This window comes from Tachyglossus aculeatus, chromosome 22 (assembly GCF_015852505.1).
Source record: "Tachyglossus aculeatus isolate mTacAcu1 chromosome 22, mTacAcu1.pri, whole genome shotgun sequence".
Taxonomy (NCBI): domain Eukaryota; kingdom Metazoa; phylum Chordata; class Mammalia; order Monotremata; family Tachyglossidae; genus Tachyglossus; species Tachyglossus aculeatus.
The window spans coordinates 26,926,376-26,946,898 of record NC_052087.1 but is presented as its reverse complement, the minus strand read 5'-3'; positions in this window follow the sequence as shown (position 1 = coordinate 26,946,898).

Here is a 20,523-nt window from a genome sequence, read left to right as displayed (position 1 = left end):
TGTGCTCTCCCTCCAGTGACAGAGCCTTTGTTTTCTGGAGCTACCTTTGCTGTATTAGAGACCCTTCAGCTCCAGAGCTGGAACCAGAAGTCCTGAATCAGGCAGCACCACCCTGAGTTTGGCGGTCCTAAACTGTGCCCCTACAGGCCCAGGGTGGGACCCATTAAAGGTCCCAATTTGGAGCAGGGTGGCTTGGCAGAACATCACATTAATACAATCATTCATTCTACTCCGACTGGATTACTGCATCAGCCTCCTTTCTGACTTCCCAACCTCCTGTCTCTCCCCACTTCAGTCCATACTTCACTCTGCTGCCTGGATTATCTTTCTACAGAAACGTTTTGGGTATGTCACCCCCCTCCACAAATATCTCCAGTGGTTGCCTATCAACCTCCATATCAAACAAAAACTCCTATTGGCTTCAAGGCTCTCCATCACCTTGCCCCTTCTTACCTCACCTCCCTTCTCTCCTTCTACATCCCAGCCTGCACACTCTGCTCCTCTGTTGCTAACCTTCTCACTGTGACTCACTCTCACCTATCCCACCTTCAATCCCTGACCCATGTGCTACCTCTGGCCTGGAACACCCTCCCTCCTCAAATCCACCAATCACACTTGCCCCCTTCAAAGCTGTACTGAAGGCTCACCTACTCCAAGAGGTCTCCCCAGACTAAGCTCCCTTTTCCTCAGTTCCCCCCTTCCATGTCAACTTGACTCACTCCCCTTGCTCTACCCCCTCTCCACACCCTACAGCACTTGTGTAAATATGTACATATCTATAATTCTATTTATTTATAGTGATGCCTGTTTACTTGTTTTGATGTCTGTCTACCCCCTTCTAGACAGTAAGCCCAGTATGGGCAGTTATTGTCTCTCTTTTTTGCACAACTGTACTTTCCAAGCGCTTAGTAGAGTGTTCTGCACATTGTAAGCGTTCAATAAATACGACTGAATGAGTGAATGGCCAAGTCAAAGGGACAACACCAGCAGACACCTCCATAACTGTGCCAGCCCTGAATGTCATTGACAGGAATCACCGACACGGCTGGATGATATAGGCCCAGCTGCCTTGGATGCTTGTCTTCAAAAGAGTCTGGAGGGCCAGTTTGATAAGGTTGGATGGCTGTGATCATCATTTTGTGTTTGTCTCCCCATCAATTAATCAGTCAGTGGTATTTGAGTGTTTACAATGTGCAGAGTACTGTATTAAGTGCTTAGGACAGTAAAATACAACAGAGTTGGAAGACATTCCCTGCCCATAAAGAGCACAATGTAGGGACTCAAAAAATATTCCTGATTGATTTCCTCCTGCCTCCTCCATCCCCACAGCTGCACAGCTACGGCAGAACAGTGAGATCTGGGGGGCAGCAGAAGGGTGTGGGCAGTAATGTGGAACCAGCAGCACCAGAGCAGGAAGTCATATTTCCTCATCGCTTTCTCTCTTCTCTCCCTGTCTCTTTTCTTCTCCCACCTCCTTCCTTGCTCCTTTTCCTCTCCTCTCCTTTCTCTTTTACACCTAATCTTCCCCCTCTTTTTCCCCCTTCAATTAATGGTATTTATTGTGCACCTCCTTTGTACACTGTAATAAGCATTTGGGAGAGCATCCTTACTGTCTTTCCCACACTCTTCTCTCTTTTCCCTATTCCAGTTGCACTTCAAAACGTTTAAGTATGAGCAACTTTACAATTGGTCTGCTAGTGAATTTGAGCAGGAGAGTCGACAAAGGAGAACCAGTGTGAAAAAAAGAAGCGACTCCACAGTGACCAGGCCAGACCTGAGGGTCATCCTCCTTTGTCTGCTCACAAACTGACCTAAGTCCAGTGTAAAACCATCACTCAATCAGTACCACTGAGTGACTGATCACCTATTTATGACAATAGTATCACCACCCCTAGCTTAAAAAAAATCAGTTTAGGTATATGAGCCAGCTCATAATTCATGGCAAATCAGTTTCAGAGATTCTCTTTTTGGCCACATGATGTCCATGGCATTGATCACATTAACAAGTAACAAAGGGCAGTATAACGAGAAAGGATGAAACTTTTCAGTTGCTTCTAAGCTATTCAGGAGATATTTTACATCCACCGGACAAGGTGTATTGCAGGGTAAGTTATCGTATTGATTTTCACTAAAGCTTCTGATTTGGTGGCTAATCCACTGTGGAAATTAGGTCTGGTGAGCAACAGAGTATTTGGGTTTGGAGACTGAGAAGCACGGGAATTGTTTTGGGGGATTTTCACAGAAGGAACCTTTCAAAATTCCCATCATTTATCAGGTCACATTATACCTGTGGCTTGCTGACTACCTGCAAAGCACTGAATTCACTTAAATCTCCTCTGATATAATTGGGTCCTATCACTTCATTTGAGGCTGACTGTTTTTCAGTAGACTCTAAAATGCAAAGGATCTGATCTCTTGGTGAGTCCAATTATTCTTCCCTTGCTAGAAAACAGCCCTGTGTCGGCAAGAGGGAGAAGGGGGAGGGGCAGAGGGTCCCTAAATTCAGTTGAAAATAGATGATCTGAATGTCTGTTTTCCTAACAGAGCTGTTGGCCAAATGGAGCTTAGTTCATCAAGAATGAATCTTTGGTTACCAAAACTGTTCAAGTTCCTGAAGTAGCCTAACTTGGATCTGTTTGATTAGCTGAAGTTTCTTTATTATTTTATCTAGTGTTAGTTCCAATTCATTCAGATAATTGGCTTGTGACTGAGCTGATATGTAAAATATCACTTCAGAGTAATGTCTTTTCAGGATTGAATTGCACCAAGGACCAAAATCAGTGAATTCACTGATTGTCCTATTTAACAACAGCAGCATCATTGGTTTTTGAGTGCTTACTTTGTGCAGAGCACTGTACTATGTGCTTGGAAGAGTACATTACAACAGAGTTGATAGACACATTCCCAGTTAATGAATGTGGAATGGTTCTTTCTATCATCCCCGCTTCTGTGAATAAAGATACGTCATTGCTTTCCTTGAAAATCTAGAGAACTGTATAAACCAGTGTCTGACCTGAGCATCCCCAAACTGAGTTGAATTTACTCATCTAGGATAAACTGGCAGTCATCAATCACCTTGTCAGTCATGTGGCTATGGCAGCACTGACACTTGAAAATGAAATCCTTTTTGTTCATGGAATGGGCATTGGCAAGAACAACTATGATGCCTTCATCACTGTTGAGGAGAACACATTCCTTGAGATGTTAGGCAGGCTAGCCTAGTGGAAAAAGCACAGGCCTGGGATTCAAGAGATTCTGGTTCTAATCCTGGTACTGCCACCGACCTGGAGCATTTCACAGTCTCTCCAGACCCCAGTTCTCTCATCTGTAAAATATCTGCAGAAAATACCTGTTCTTTTTCCCTCTTTGAAGTCGAGGTCCATGTGGGGTGGGATTGTATCTGATGATCTCATATCTACTGCAGTGCTTAGCACATAGAAAGTGCTTAATAGGTAACAACATCATCTGAAATCCAAAGCTAAAATGGGAGCAGCATGGTCCAGTGGGAAATACGCTGGATTAGACTAGATGCCCAAGGGTTTGATTCCCAAGTAGATCCCTGATGAATTGTGTGAGAAGGGCTCTTCTGGACCTTTATCTAGTCAGCTGAAAATGGGGGATAGTCTACCATTCGGTGCCTCCTACAGAGGTGGCATGAAGATTCAGGAGATGATGAAATTGTTGTTGACTGGGATATGAAGAAAAATGCCTTATAAATTCAAGGCATTAAATAAAAAATTGAAGGCTGAAATTTGGGTTTTATCACAATCACACCTCAGATAAATGAGTCCTCCCCCTCTCATTGTGGAATAATGTTTGAAAATATTCTCTCAGAAACGTTGAGCAGTCTGATTAAAGTGGGGCCCTGGGTTAGTCATTTGCACTGCAAATTTTTCTCCAAGGAAAAATTACAAACTGGCTGATAAAATTAAGTTGATCTTTGCTAGAGGTGATATGCATATTGCTATCTAAGCACACACATTCATAAATATATTATAAATCTCCTAGGACAGGGGCTGCAAAAATATATACTGGGGCCTCTTTCACTCTTCCTCCATGAAATCAAATAGATTGGATTGACACCAAAAAGCCCTTAAACCTGTGCCAAACTTTTTCATACCCAGGCCAACCAAACATTACCTCCAGCAGACTTTCCTCCATAAACACCAAACTTTAGGGCCATCTATGAACCTATGGTGATGGGGTGGTGGGTATGTGCCAGGAAGCTCCCCTCCAGTTCCCTATGGATGTTTATTTTGAGTTGACATTACAGGCTGCTATTACAAACAGAAGTGAGAAAAAAGCTATATTTAAAGCTCTGGAAAATGAAGTTCAGCATATTCTTTCAACTTCTGCTTTTCCTTAGGGAAGATAGGCTCCTTTCCTGGGTAAAATATCCATATGCTGTGATGAGCTGGCTTTAACTACTGTTTTCTAGGTTTAGTTCTTATTGGTTCAAGGCCCTTTAGGAATTAACATTGACTAGGAAGGAGGGAGGCTTGGCCCATCCAACCAGGTCTGAATGCAAAACCCCAGAGCATCACGAGGGAGGTGAGCTCAGTGAACATGACCTGATATGTATTGAAAGGTGGAGGGGCTCAAGGGTTATGTCGTTCCATATTTTACATTTGTAATGACTTTGCATGTGTTATTTCCATTACTCTAGACTGGAATCTTGTTTTGGGAAGGGAATGTGTTCACTTACTCTGTTGCACTGTATTCTCCCAAGCACTTAGTTACAGTGCTCTGCACAGTAAGCTCTCCATAAGCACCATTGATTGATTAGTATAGTGCCAACGGTATTGCTGCTTATTCAGCTATAACCACTTAATTTGAAAGAGACGTCTAATAATATAATATTGTCTGAGTGTTTGATGCATGTTACATTTAATGTGGTTACAAATCTAAAATACAAATGTTATGTCTCCTTTATAACCAAACAGCCAATTCCAGAGTTGCCAGTCGCTGAGCCTAGGCACATTCTTAGCTGCTGCTGGGCCATCACAGCCCAATCTCTTTCCCTCCACCCGGGCCTGTGGAAAGGTTACTGAGTCCAAGAGGAGCACTCAGACCCTCCTCCATCCTCCTTGGCTGTTGGTCAGAGGAGGTGGAGCTAAGTGGAAGGATGTGGAGTCTTCTTCCCTGACTGGTGAAGTGCTACAATAAAGGGATTATCAGTTGAGCAAATGCCATCCTCCTCCATTCCCTCAGCTTCCCTTACCATCCAGCTGATAGCTAACCAGTCCATCAGTGGTATTTATTGAGCACTTACTGCATGCAGATCACTGAACTAAGAGCTTGGGAGAGTACAATAATAATAATAATTGTGGTATTACAATAATAATAATAATAATGACAACTGTGGTATTTGTTATGTGCTTACTATGTGTCAAGCACTGTATGAAGCACAGAGGTCAATCCAAGATAATCAGGTCCCACATGGGGCTCACAGTTTAAGTAGGAGGGAGAATAGATATTGAATCCTCATTTTTCAGATGAGGAAACTGAGGCACAGAGACATGAAATGACTTGCCCAAGGTCATACAGCAGATAAGTGGCAGTGGTGGGATTAGAACCCAGGTCCTCTGGCTCCCAGGCCCAAACTCTTTCCACTATATTGCTCTGCTTCTCAAACTGAGAGGGGTGACAATTCCTGCCCTCAAGGAGCTAGCTCAGTTATGGGTGTGGGGTGGGTGTATAGCTAGTATCCTTGGTCTGCTGAGGAGAAACGATCCTTCTCTGGACGGTGGACTGGCCTCCAACACTACAAACAGCTACTCAAATTCAAGTCTATTCATTCAGTTTAGAAGGTAACCAGTTCAAACTTCCACCCAGCTCTTCCTGAAAGGTATCTTAATACATCACCCAAGCCAAGAGCTTGGTCTATCAGCATTAAAATGCTGCTAATAAATTGGCCCCTCTTTACAACACGTTCAGAGCTATTGGACGAGTCAGAAGAGCATTACTGTAACTTCATTCATCTTGAACTGATCACATCTGTTTCACTTGTTCCACGCTAAGCAATTAACAGTCTAGACAGATTCCAGTTTTACAACACGTAGGAATTCTTGACAATAAGTAAGCAGCAGAGAAAGAGGAGTAGGTGAGCAAACTCATCTTGAGATGATACATGGCCTATGAGAAAGATCTTCACTAATGCAGCTCATATTGGTAAGCTGACATCTCTGAAAATTGCCCTTTTCCAAAGTGATAATGTGTGTAAACCCATAGAGAAAGCTCCAATTTCAAGGTGTTTCTGGAGGAAACCCAAGAGACCAGTGTTTTAGTTTATCACTTTCTAGCTTTATTAATATTACACACAGGGATTTCTACAGCAAAAGGAAAGAAAACCTCATTTTCTCCCTGAAACAAATCAAAATGTTCCTGCCCTCTCCTTTCCCTTTCCTAAAGAAACTTTGGGGGGGAAAAATATGAGGTACTCAGGCTTTTAATTTAAGGCATTAGGGAGATTGGCCTGAAATATTCAGGGTCCAAGGCAATTTCCTCTGATTTAAATCAGCCTCCAAAACCTCCACCGCTACAGAGAGTTCTGTTTTGTGCCTAAAAGAGAGGAAAAGAAGCTGTGAAGGTTGGGCCTTCCAAGTTAATGTCAGTGTGGCCTAGGAGATAGAGCACAGACCTGGGAGTCCAAAGTACCTGGGTTCTATTCCCGGTTCTTCCACTTGTCTGCTTTATGACCTTAGGCAAATCGCTTAACTTCTCTGTGCCTCAGTTACCTCATTTGTAAAATGGGGACTAAGACTGTGAGTTCCACATGGGACAGGCACTGTGTCCAACCTGATTACCTTGCATCTACCCCAGCACTTAGAACAATGCTTGGCACATAGTAAGCGTTTTGCAAACACCATTAAAAAATAAGTCCAGAAGCATCTGTACAAAGCTTCTTTCACCAATTACTAATGGGGAAATAGGAGCAGTGCAGGCAGGGAAGAGATTCAGAGGAAACTCTACAACTGTGAGGCCATCTTTAGTCAAAGAAGTTGGGGAGAAGAAAATTTAGCTTTTCCTCTTTGTTTTTTATTTTCCCACTTAGTGAAGAATTCTCCAAGTCCTTTCCCCCTGATACTGTTCCTTTCTTACCTGCCATACCGGCTGCTGAATGGGCATAAGTCAAAATCCCTTTCCTATGGCAACTCACCAGGTGCTTGGAAAATTAAAGTAACCAACTGTGATTTAGGCAGATGATTTTTCCTTGGAAGCTCCTTCTCCGGGGTGGGGGGAGGTCTATTTTTCATCACATGACCCCATTAATAAAAAAAGGAGGAGAAATATAGATGACCCAGCAGAACATGAGCAAAGGAGGAAATTGAGACCTTAACAAAACAACTTTAAAAAAAAAGTTTTCCATGAGGCATCAACAGTTCTATAAAGCCTTTGGGGAGGGGATATCCAGAAAGGGAAACTCTGAAACCAGTTTCACTTCTCAAATTAAGGGACTGCCAAATTCAAATTCTGACTCATCAGATGAAGGTAGAGGTTAAAGGCCCTCAGGTTAAGACACTTGAGGTACTGCTAGAGCCACAGAGCAGAACACGGCCTCCTGGTTGTAGGAAAAATTATGAGACTTCGGGGACAAAAAATTCCTGAGATAGAAATGATAAAGTGTGTGAGGTTGCACAAGGCAAATAACTCTTGACAGGATTTTTCCAGTAGAAATACTGGTTTCTCACATGCTTTTTGCCCAGGGAAAGGCAAACCCCTAGCATCAAATATCTGCTGTCATTGCCCCAGGCATACAAAACTAATGCCTTTGGATCTTTATGCCATTAGGCCCTCAACGGACCCTGACATCAGCACACCCACCCACTTGATTGACATTCCACATCTACTTGAGCTCTGTTTCTCTCAGCTTTCCTTTGGAGCTTACATTAGGCCCATCTCTGTGGCAACTGAAGGATGGGTTGTTTTGGTCCTTTGATTTCTTCCTTCCCTTTAGGCTCTCCCAGAGCTGTGGCACAATAACAGGGAAATCAGAGGGGAGGACAGAACAGGAAGGGAAGGTGGCAAGGAGGATAAAACTGCAGGGTAACAGTGAGAAGAGAAATTATCCCCAGAGAAACGTTATGGCCAAATTATGCAAATTCTTCAAGATGACAGATTATCATCCACTTTTCAAATCCATAAGGACTTTGGTGTGCACCCCTAAGATCAAATTCCCTAGCTTTATCTGGTTATCATCTATTCAATCTCTAGAGAGTGGCTCAGAGCAACAGACGATAATGTTATGAATAAAGAATAAAACAATCTTGTTTTGCAATTAACATTTTCTCTTTTTAAGAAAAGAAAAAGGAACAGCATTCTGGGACATAAGCTGGCAATCAGGCAACTGAACTAATCAGGCACCCATGTCCAAGGATGCACTCTTTAAAAAGCAAAACAAAAAAAACCTACACTGACAGCAAATGGCTCTCAAACAAATGGCTCTCAGCTGATCATGTAAATAGTCCTTGTGGTTATAATTTATAAATCCCTTCCTGCTTAGATGGAAAATGTGGCTGAGGCCTGAGCAGTGGGTGCCAAGGAGTTTAAAATAAAAATATGGGGCAAAAAATAGAGGTTCCTGGTGCAATATCTGAACTGCAGTGTAAACCCAGTACCTCTTCTGCCCTCAGTAGGCTCACACAATACTACTACTACTACTAATAATAATAATAATAATAATAATTGTGGCATTTGTTAAGCACTTCCTTTGTGCCAGGCACTGTACTAAGAGCTGGGGTAGATACAAGATAATCAGGTCAGATACAGTCCATGTCCCTCCTGGTGCTCACAGTCTTAATCCCCATTTTACAAATGAGGTAACTGAGGCACAAAGAAGTGAAGTGACTTACCCAAGGTCACCCAGCAAACAAGTGGTGGAGCAACACCTTCCACTGAACAATCTTCATTTCTGGAAAATTGCAAATGAGACATCCCTACCCCAATACCTCTCCAACCATTTAACCTGTCTTCAGTGTTCTTATTTTCCAAAGTTTTAACCTTTTAATTCTCAAATCTCACCAAATTTTCTATGCAAGCTCCTTGTGCCTACCAACTCTGTTATATTGTAATTTCCCAAGCACTTAGTATAGTGTTTTCACATTGATTGATTGACCTAATCACCATATTTTAGCAGAGAGCACTGTAAGCTTTCCTGTAGGTTGAATTCCTGTTTTCCTATCCCCATCAATATATCTGCTTTCATCCCCGTGATACTATACTATAGGTTCAAAATCAGCTATTTTTATGGTATTTGTTAAGTGCTTACTATGTGCCAGGCACTGTAGTAAGCACTGGGGTAGATACAAGATAACCTGGTTGGACACAGTCCCTGTTTCACATAGCGTTCACAGTCTTAATCTCCATTTCCGGATGGGTTAACTGAACCACAGAGAAGGTAAGTGACTTGACAAAAGTCACAGAGCAGACAAGTGACAGAGTTGAGATTAGAACCTAGGTCCTTTGACTCCCAGGACCATATTCTTTCCACTAGGCCTCGCTGCTTCTCATGGTTCACTGGGATTTCTAGATCCTTCTCAGCCACATCCATTCCCTATTTGTAAAGCTAACCCTTGGATCTTATTAAATTTCACTCTGATTCTGACACCTTCTACATCGTGTCACTGCCACATTATATTCTAATTCTCTTCTCCGTGGTGCCTGTATTGTGGTCAATTTTTTCACATTAATACTTTTAAAACATATTTTCTCTTCAGGATATTTTCTTCTTAAAGAAAACAGCATTCCTTTCAGGTTTGAATAAACCAAAGTGAACACACTTGGCTACTTAGACTCCCAAATTGTCCATTATTTAAATTCAACTACATAGCAACAGCATGGACTATTTTGTCTCAAAAAGAAAAGGGTTTGATTTTAGTGTATAGATGGTGCTTCTACAAACCAGCAGGCACGTTTTCTTCATCATTATTAAAGAATATAATTAATGAAATAAACTGGGGGATCAGGAAGAAGGCTTGCAAAACATATCACCACTAGAGAAAATCATGTCCTTGGATTTTCTTGTCTGCCTCTGGCTCAACTCATGCTTCTCAGTAACAATCTCTCAGGCAGGAGTCCCCACAACCACAACCCCTAATGGCCTATAGAGGGAGGGAGCAAACATTCTAACATTCCTGTTCGGAATGGGGGTCTCCAGAGTCCATCAGGGTTCCCCATGTCCCTGACAGAAGCATGGGTGAATTGGAGATGTCTCTACCATACATATTGTCTCTTGGACTCTTATGTCCACTTCAGAACTACACCCCTGTGAGAGAGGAGAGCAGAGAGCACTCCCAGAGCATCCCAACCTGCTCAGGGCCAGGGCCTCTCCTGCCAGTTCCTAATTTCAAGTATGTTTATGGGGCTGTGGCTTGAAGCTCTTGGGCATGAGAAGGTTAGCTATGCTCTCTAGTTGGTTCAGTCCTCTATATCTTTAGGGGAGGATGCAGCTCCTTGAGTATATAGAGTGCCTTTCTTCTGGGGAAGTTTGCCTGTCTTCTCTTTCCAGCTTTTTGTTAGGGCTTGAGAGGTATTATTACTATTATTCTCTCCCTACAAGTGGAAAAACTGAGGCAAAAATGCAGTCACACAACTTGTGACTGGTAAAACTAAGACTGCAATTCAGGTATCCTGACTCACCCAATGCAGTTCCCCAAGCAGGCCAAGATGAAACCCAGCCCATGTGGCTCATAACTGGCCTAGTAGTGATTCTATCATAGCAGCACCCAGGGCTCAGGAGGCTGCAGAATGTTGGCTCCCAGGTGCCAGACCTTGGATTTGTGGTGTTTTGGAGACACTGGGGGCAGACAGGGGGTCAGCAGAGCAGAGAAGAGCAGCCAAATGGGGAAGTGATTGTGTGAGGGAAAGTACCACCATGACCTCCAGGACCCACAGAAACCCCAGGTTCCCAATCATCACTTCTGCTGCTTCTTGGAGACAGCATTCAGGGCTAGCAATGCCCCGACCAGGGTCTCCAGTCCAGAGAGCAACTAAACACTTCAAATCCTGCAGTTGTGTAGAGAAGCAGCATGACATAGTGGATAGAGCAGGGGCCTTGGAGTCAGAAGGTCATGGGTTCTAATTCCAGCTCCACCACTTGTCTGCTGTGTGACCTTGGGCAAGTCACTTCCATTTTCTGTGCCTCAGTTACCTTATCTGTAAAATGGGGATTGAGACTGTGAGCCCAATATGGGACTGGGGCTGTGTACAGCACGATTTGTTTGTATTCTCCCCAGCTCTTAGTACAGTGCCTGGCACAAAGTAAATGCTTAACAAACAGTATCATTATTAGGAATCCAGCAGTCAACACAGAGGTAAGCCGTGGATTCCTGAGGTGTAGGGTGAAGCCTGGGCAGTCCCTGCTTTTCCAGATGGGGGAAAGAAGCATAAGGGGCTTCCATCAGTCAACTAAAGATATTTACTGAACACTTATCCTCCGAGCACTGTACTCAGCACTAGGGAGAGAATGGTACAACAGACTAGGCATAGACGATCCCTGCCCACAGGAGTTGACAGTCTAGATGGGGAAACAGACACTAAATTACAGATGGATGTGGACATAAGTGCTGAGGAGCTGGGAGACAGCTGAATATCAAAGTGCAAGATGAAGAAATGCCAGGGAGTCCAACCTTCTGCCCCTCAGAGAGAATCCATAGCTCACTTGTGTATGGTCTTAGAAGTCAGTCATATTTATTGAGTGCTTACTGTAGGCAGAGCAAGGTACTACGTGCTCAGGAGTGTACAATATGAGACGCATTTCTCCTGCCTCCTCAGATGTAGCCAGCCACACAACCTGGTGTCACGAGTCCCCTGTTCATACCAACCAGGAGCTTTCTCGACCTGGGGAGCCTCGGAGACACGTAGTAGAAGTCAAACCACACCTCTGATCACCAAAGTTAATGTGTAAAGTTTTTACTTCTTTTTACCAATGTGCAAGGGAGTGATACATACCCATGCTCACTGACTCCACTCTACCAAGGATCCAATACCAGTCTGTGGTCAAAGGAGCCCGTTCTGCCAATGCTTCTTTTCTGTTTCCAAGTTCTTCTCTCCTGCTGCTCTCAGCATGCTTTCTTCTTGCTTTTCTGCATGCTTCTGCTACTCTGTGTGCCTCGATGTGCCCCCTCACAATTCAAAGCAACCACCTTTTATCTGCCTTGGGCACTGCAGCTGGAGCTCTACATAGCAGTCATTGATTGGTCCAGGCCCATTACTGGGTAGAACAGAGAGAGAAAGCCACATCTCCTTCGATGCTCCACTCCCACAGACCCACAATCACCTGCCTCAAATAGAGCACCTCAGTGCTTCGCGAGTCCCTTTCTTGTTGTCACTGTTCATGGGATCACTAAAAAGGCAGCTTATTGTAGGCTCACCACACCCGGGTGCTATTTCTGTGGCAGAAGTGGGGAAAGTGTACATCCTGGAATCTTTGGGTTTGGGTAGAATCAGACCAGCACTGGTTTAAAGCCGCCTGGTTCATCCCGGCCTTGGAGAACCCTGGGGATTCCTGAAGAATTTCAGGTTCTTAGGAAGGTGAGGGTACCATGGGAAGGAATAAGTAAAATTGCCACTCAACAGGTCTAGAACGATCTTAGACTGCTAGTCCTTGGTACAGTGACTTCCATGGGGGGGGGGCGGGGGGGTGTCTCAGAGACAATTAATATCCCCCTCTCTCAGGGAAGCACTCGGCCAATCCAGGATCTGATTGGAACCCAAGGAATCTGGGCAGAACCAGACCAGCCTGGACTCAATCAATCAATGGTATTTATTGAGGGCTTACTATGTGTAGAGCACTGCACTGAGTGCTTGGGAAAGTACAATACATCAGAATTAGCAGACATTCCCTGCCCATAACGAGGTGCCTCCCTGGCATGCAGCTGTCCTGCCAACCAGTAACATTTCTGAACATCTACTGTGGGTACAGCACTAAACCTTTGGAACCTAATGAAAATATGTAAGAGGTGAGAGAAGTTGGGGACACTTCCTGCAGGAAGTGATAAGGCATAGTTGAGGGAGGTAGGAGAAGAAGCAAGCTAGAAGACTGAGGTGGGGTGGAGCAGGAGAAGTCAGCAGATAGTTAAGAGGGAGCCATATGCTGGAGAGTCTTAAAGGCGAGGATTGTGCATCTTTGTGTCATCTGAGCATCAGTGGGGCATCATTGAAAACTTTTTGAGGATGGGGAGCTGTCTGGCATTTCATTAAGGAATTCAGGGCTAGTCCCCCATCCACAGTGCTTCCAGCAACTCATGAGGTTCAAAATATTTTCCAAGACCAGGCCTTGGTCAGTGACAGCATTATCAGAGGTTAGCTCTATTTTCCTTGGCTAGTCAAGTTGCTTGCCCAGAAACTGCTTTCTCAAAAATAAAACTAAATGAAAAATTCCTTTCATTTGTCAACCAATGCCTACTAGGCATCTCACAGCTAAAACCTTCCTGAGTCAATCAGTCAATGGTGTTTATTGAGGGCAAATTGTGTGCAGAGCACTGTACTGAGCATTTGGGAGAGTACAGTACAACAGAATTAGCAGACAGGTTCTCTGTCCACAACGAGCTGCCTCCCTGGGATGTAGCTGTCCTTCCAACCAGTAACATTCCTGAACATTCCTGTGTCCAACCTGATTATCTTGTATCTACACCAGTGCTTAATACAGAATGTGGCACATAGTAAGAGTTTAACAAATACCACAATTATAATTATTGTCATTATTATTATTACAGGGGTTTGAGAGTGTTCTCCTCTAGAGTCCGGCTTCAGAAGTTTTGCCTTTCACTGTGTATGATTTCTCAGACAGAAAGAAACGCCCTTGTTGCCAGAACACAAACTGAGTGAGTTGGAAGTCAGCTCTGGGGCTCCATCCACTTGTGGTGAAAAATAATTTTCACAATCTGTGCCCCTCATTAAATAGTAAGCTCCTTGAGGCCAGGGAACTTGTCTTGCTAATATTGTACTCTCCCAAGTACTTATTCAGGGTCTAGTACTCATTAGGCAGTCAATGATGAATATAATAATGATTAATAATAATTGTAGTACTTGCTCAATGCCTTTTTAGGTATATATTAAGTGCTTACTATGTGGCAGGCACAGTACTAATCACTAGGGTATATAAAAGCTAATCAGGTTGGACATAGTCCATGTCCCACATGGAGCTCACAGTTTTAATCCCCATTCTACAGATGAAGTAACTGAGGCACAGAGAAGTTAAGTGACTTGCTTGGGCAAGGTCACACAGCAGATGAGTGGCAAAGTTGGGATTAAAACACAGGTCCTTTTAACTTCCAGGCCTGCGCTTTGTCCACTAGGCCATGCTGCTTCTCATTGCTTACTAAGATCCAAGCATCATGTTAAGCACTCACTAGATTGTAAGCTCCCTGAGGGCAGTACAACTCTACTGTACTGTAGTCTCCCAAGTGCTAGTAACAGTTTTCTGCAAACAGTCAGCACTCAAGTAGCATTGTATCTACCCAATCAATCGATCAGATCAAACACAGCCCCTGTCCCAGATAGAGTTCACAATCTAAGAAGGACGGAGAACAGGTATTGAATCCCTATTTTACAGATGAGAAAACTGAGGCACAGAGAAGTGATCATACAACACTCAAAATCACAACAAATACACAAAAAGCAGCGTGGCTCAGTGGAAAGAGCACAGGGTTTGGAGTCAGAGGTCAGGGGTTCAAATCCCGGCTCTGCCACTTGTCAGCTGTGTGACTTTGGGCAAGTCACTTAACTTCTCTGGGCCTCAGTTCCCTCATCCGTAAAATGGGGATTAAGACTGTGAGCCCCCTGTGGAACAACCTGATCACCTTGTAACCTCCCTAGTGCTTAGAACAGTGCTTTGCACATTGTAAGCGCTTAATAAATGCCATTATTATTATTATTATTAGTGACATAGTCAGGATTGGAAACCAGGTCTCCTTACTCCGGTTCTGTGTTTTTCTCCACACCATTGAAGAACTTCTGTGTGGAGGGAAGAGCACAAAGTTGCCCAGATGAGGAAACCATCCCCCACCATCCTCTCTTCCTTGCAGAGATGCAAATTGACCAGAAAGATCCCCTGCAGTGTTGCTGAAACTTGAAATTAATGGTAGATGGGCAGTCTACCGGTCTGACCAGGAACCATCTCCTCAGATTACCCTTACCCAGCTGGGACCTGTGAAGAATGGGGAATCTTTCTTGAATTGCCTTCACTGTGGGAGGGAAAGAAGTCTAAAAAGCATCTCACTATTAAAATATTTTTAAACACTGCTGACACCTCATGGAAAGCTCCAAAAGTATCTTCAGGGGAAAATAAATAGAAATCTTTCTGCCTCTTTCCTCCTATTTCCTTATAGCTTCTACCTTCTCTTCCCTGTAAGCCACCAAGTGATGATTTCATGCAAAGGAAATCTCATTTTGGCAGGGAGATATTTTCCCACCTGGAGCTATAATCCTCTGCCACAGCATCACAGTCTGTTGTTGGGGAAGTCACAATGTCACACATGGGGAATTCTGTTGGCTTTTAATTGGGGAGAAGCAGCAGGAGCAGGTGAAAGGCTGTTGAGAAGCCAAGGATTCTGTTTTATGTCTAATATCTCCAGTAATAAAACATGGTCAGAGAACTAGAGGGAGGAGGGGACTGAAAACACTAAAGGGGAGACAGTTTGTAAACTGATCATTTCACTTTTAAAGTTGTTCAAAAGCCCCTTTAAAAGCTTGATTTGTAGACCACAAACATGGGGGAAACAAAGAATAAGGAGAAAGAAAAGCAGTCTCGCTGACCTGTGTTGGTGTGATTGAGGAAGAATGTTGTCCTCTAGCCCTGACTCTTTGCCCATTTTCACTCATTCTATTCCTCGCAGCCTAACCATTCTTCCACCTTCTTCTCCTCCCTGACTTGTGACATCACAAATTGGCATTGGTGGTTCCACAGCCTGTGACTGCTGGAAATTAGTGGGAAATTAGGCCAAAGACTAAGCCCAACCCATCAGAGGATCTAGTGATAGAGGGTGGGTTTAAGGGAGTGAGCACATTCGTGAATTTTAAACTATGAGTAAAATTGAATGGGGGACACTGAATAATTTTATTTAAGGACTTCTTTGAAAGCATTTCTCTCTTAGGGTACCCACACTAGAGAACAAAATAAATATATTTGCTTCATCAGCCACTCTGACCACTACTTCGATCTCTCCACACTTGTTTCTTCACTGTCATAGAACCCCGAGCTACTGCCACACTTACTGTCTGAGAAGCATCAAGGCCTACTGGAAAGAGCCCAGTCCTGAGAGTCAGAGGAGCTGGGTTTTAATCCCAGTTCCACCACTTGCCTGCTTTGTGACCTTGGGCAAGTCACTTAACTTCCCTGGGCCTCAGTTTCCTCAACTGTAAAATGGAGATTCAATGCATATTCTCCCTCCTGGACTGTGAGCCCCATGTGGGACAAGGATTGTGTCCAATCTGATTAATCTGTATCTACCCCAGGTCTTAGAACAGTGTTGGGCACATAATAAGCACTTGAAAAATACCATAAAAACATTGCCTGAGCCAGTCAGGACTTGAGTAGGGCTAGCCACTTTTCTAGAGGAGGTAGCACTTAGCACAGTGCTCTGCACATAGTAAGCATTCAATAAATACGATTGAATGAATGAATAAACCCCATTGCCCAAAGTTACTAATATGCGACATCTTTGAACTTGATATCACCTAAGAATAGTTATGCTTCCAGTAAGAGGAACTGGGTTAGTAATAACAACAACAATAATAGCAATAATATTTGCTAAGTGTTTATTATGTGTCAGGCACCCTAGTAAGAGCTGGGTTAAATGTAAGATACTCAGGTTGGACACAGTCCAATTGGACTCACAGTCTAAGGGGAAGGAACAATAGATATTAAATCCCTATTTTACAGATGATGAAACTGAGGCCCAGAGAAGTTAAGAGATTTGCCCAAGGCCACACAGCAGTAAATGTCAGCTCCAGGATTATAACCCACATCATCTGACTCAACAGCCAGTGCTCTTTCAACTGGGCCACACAGCAGTTAACCCTCAGACCCACTCCTGTCTAGGAAGAGCCCAAAATGCCAAAGACCAGGCCACCTTAGGCTGAGCCCCAGACCCCAGGCATTCTCCTCACTTCCAGAGCTAAAGAGGGACAACCAGCTATAAGGCAGCTCACAGCTCAGTTGTCCATGGGCTTCTGGGGCTTGAAATTGTCGCTAGCATTCTGGAGCTTCTATGGTGTCGCATTCCTTCTGATATAAGTCATGAGCCACAGTTGCTCTCCATGCTGGGAATCACCTTTCCCCTCCAATTTCAACTCAGGGATTCCAATTTCAACTGGTGGATTCAAGGAGGAATGAGAGAGGTGGGGGAAAAGAACTTAGATTAGTTTTAGCCCAGTCTCCTACAGGGGAAGCTCCCTTCAAAACTGTGCGCCACCCCTTTCTCCTGGAGGCATTATCTAAGCTGGACTTCACCGACACAGTCCTTCTCTGGTACTCCTATTTCTCTGGCCCATCCTCACCCTCCCACCAACTGTGAGGCTCCCTCAAGGTTCAGTTTTTTGTCCCTTTTTGTTGTCTATTTACACCCACTTTCTTGTAGTACTCAGTTAATCCCAGAGCCTTAACTACCACCTCCTTCTCTGCAGTCTCATATTTCATTCTGCCTTCAGGACATCTCTACTTGGATGACCCACTGACATCTCAAACTTTTTTTTTAAATGGTATTTGATAGAGAAGCAGCGTGGCTCAGTGGGAAGATCACAGGCTTGGGAGTCAAAGGTCATGGGTTCTAATCCCTGCTCCGCCACTTATCAGCTGTGTGACTTTGGGCAAGTCACTTAACTTCCCTGTGCCTCAGTTACCTCATCTGGAAAATGGGGATTAAGATTGTGATCCCCTGATTACCTTGTATCTTCCCCAGTGCTTAAAACAGTGCTTGGCACATAGTAAGCACTTAACACATACCAAAATTATTATTATTATTATTAAGCACTTATTATGTGCTAGGCATTGTACTAAGCACTGGAGTAAATATCAGATAATCTAGTTCAACACAGTCCCTCTCGTACATAAGGCTCGCACTCTTAATCCCTATTTTACAGATGAGGTAACTAGGGCACAGATATGTTAAGCGACTTTTTCAAGGTTACACAGCAGACAAGTTGCAGAGCCAAGTTGAGAACCCAGATTCTCTGGCTCCCAGGCCTGTGATTTTTCCACTAGCCCACACTGCTCTCTAACTTAACTTTTCCAAAACAGAACTCATCTTCCCACCCAAACTCTGTTCTCCCCATGTATATGGAAAAAAGAGTTAAAGTTTTTTAAGACTGCTGAACCCTTTTCCTATACTCTGATCATCTAAGAGACTAATCACAGCCCACGTTCCAGGAATCTTGATCCTCTAAGAACTTGAAAGTCATCATAAATTACAGAAGGATGCAAACTAAACAGGAAGAGCTTTCTGACTGCAGGGTTGTTAAATAGTGGAGATGTCATAGAATCTCACCCCACCAACTTAATTCATTCAGTCGAATTTATTGAGCGCTTACCATGCGCTCACTGTACTTAGCACTTGGGAGAGTGCAATACAGGAATAAAGATAGACAATTCTTGCCCACACTGGGCTTACAGTCTATAAGGGGAGAGACAGACATCAAATCAAGTAAACAGGCATCAATATAAATAGAATTACAGATATATACATACGTTATGAGAAGCAGCATGGCTCAGAGGAAAGAGCCCGGGTTTGGGAGTCAGGGGTCATGGGTTCTAATCCTGGTTCTGCCGCTTGTCAGCTGTGTGACTTTGGGCAATTCATTTAACTTCTCTGTGCTTCAGTTACCTCATCTGGAAAATGGGGATTAATTATAATAATAATAATAATGACATTTATTAAGTGCTATGTGCAAAGCACTGTTCTAAGCGCTGGGGAGGTTACAAGGTGATCAGGTTGTCCCACGTGGGGCTCACAGTCTTAATCCCCATTTTACAGATGAGGTAACTGAGGTAATTTGGGATTAAGACTGTGAGCCCCACGTGGGACAACCTGATCACCTTGTATCCACCCAGCGCTTAGAACAGTGCTTTGCACATAGTCAGCGCTTAACAAATACCATCATTATTATATATGCATAAGTGCTGTGGGGCGGGGAGAGGGGGGAAGAGCGAAGGGAGCGGTTCAAGGTGATGCAGAAGGGAGGGGGAACTGAGGAAAAGGGGGCTTAGCCTGGGAAGGCCTCTTGGAGAAGGTCCACCTTCAGTAGGGCTTTCAACTGGGGGAATAGTGATTGTTTGGCAGATTTGAGGAGGGAGTGTGTTCCAGGCCAGAGGTAGGACCTGGGCCAGGGGTCTGCGGTGAGACAGGCAAGACTGAGGCACAGTGAGAAGGTTAGCACCAGAGGAGCGGAGTGTGCCGTCTGAGATATAGGAGAGAAGGGAGATGAGGTAAGAAGGGGCAAGGTGATGGAGAACTTAGAAGCCAATAGTGAGGACTTTCTGTTTGATATAGAGGTTGATAGGCAACCACTGGAGATTTTTGAGGATGGTGGTAACCTGTCCTGAATGTTTCTGTAGAAAGATAATCCAGGCAGCAGAGTTGAAGTATGTACTGAACTGGGGAGAGGCAGGAGGATGGGAGATCAGAAAGGAGGCTGATGCGGTAAATGCTCAAATGACCCAACTGGGCTGGTTAATGTAGGTGAATTCTGCCTGGAGCCAAGAGGATAGAGCAGACAGATGACCTTGGGATGAGTCAGAGTTCTAAGATTCTGGGTCAGAGTTCTAAGATTCCACCTTTTTTGATTCTGCAAGGGTGAGAGGTATCCCATTTCAGGGTACATATGAAAGGAGCTTGGAATGATGGACCCAGATTAATGGAGCTGGAAGGGATCTGAAGAGGTTAGATGCCTCAGGACAGAAGATTATGTATTCTTTTTTCAAAGATCTCAGGGGAGCCACTCTCCTTTCTCTCCTTTCTCTCCTTTCCTTCCTTCCTCCCCACCCATCGGAGGAAAGAAAAGGGAGCCTACTCACCCACCCTCTCAGCCTCCCTGGGAGGCTAACAGAACAATTGTCTCTGATGTACTCTCTCCTCCCCCTAGCTGAGTGGTTCAGGAGCCGTTTCCCTATTCAGAAATCCATCTTCCCTATTGCCGCACTAATTTGTTGGACAAGTCCTTGCTTTGTTTCTATTTTGACTTTTAGGGATTCATCTTTTCCCTACGTGGCTATAGAACTGCAGTTCCATCCGTTCAATAATGTATTTTCTGCATTGCCAATGTCTCTGTCTGATGTCACTAGAGGAGTAACAATTAATGTCAGAAACCAGGCAGTGGGTGCTTGTTCCATCGGCCAGCTCTGCGTCTCTGTATGGTCAGCAAGTGCCTTTTTTATTTTGTGATATTTATTAAGCACTTGCTAGATGCCAGGCACTGTACTGATCGCTGGGGCAGATACAAGCTAATCAGGCTGGAAACCATCCATGTCTTAAATGAGCCTCTCAGTCTTAATCCTATTTTATAGATGAGGAAACCGAGGCACACAGA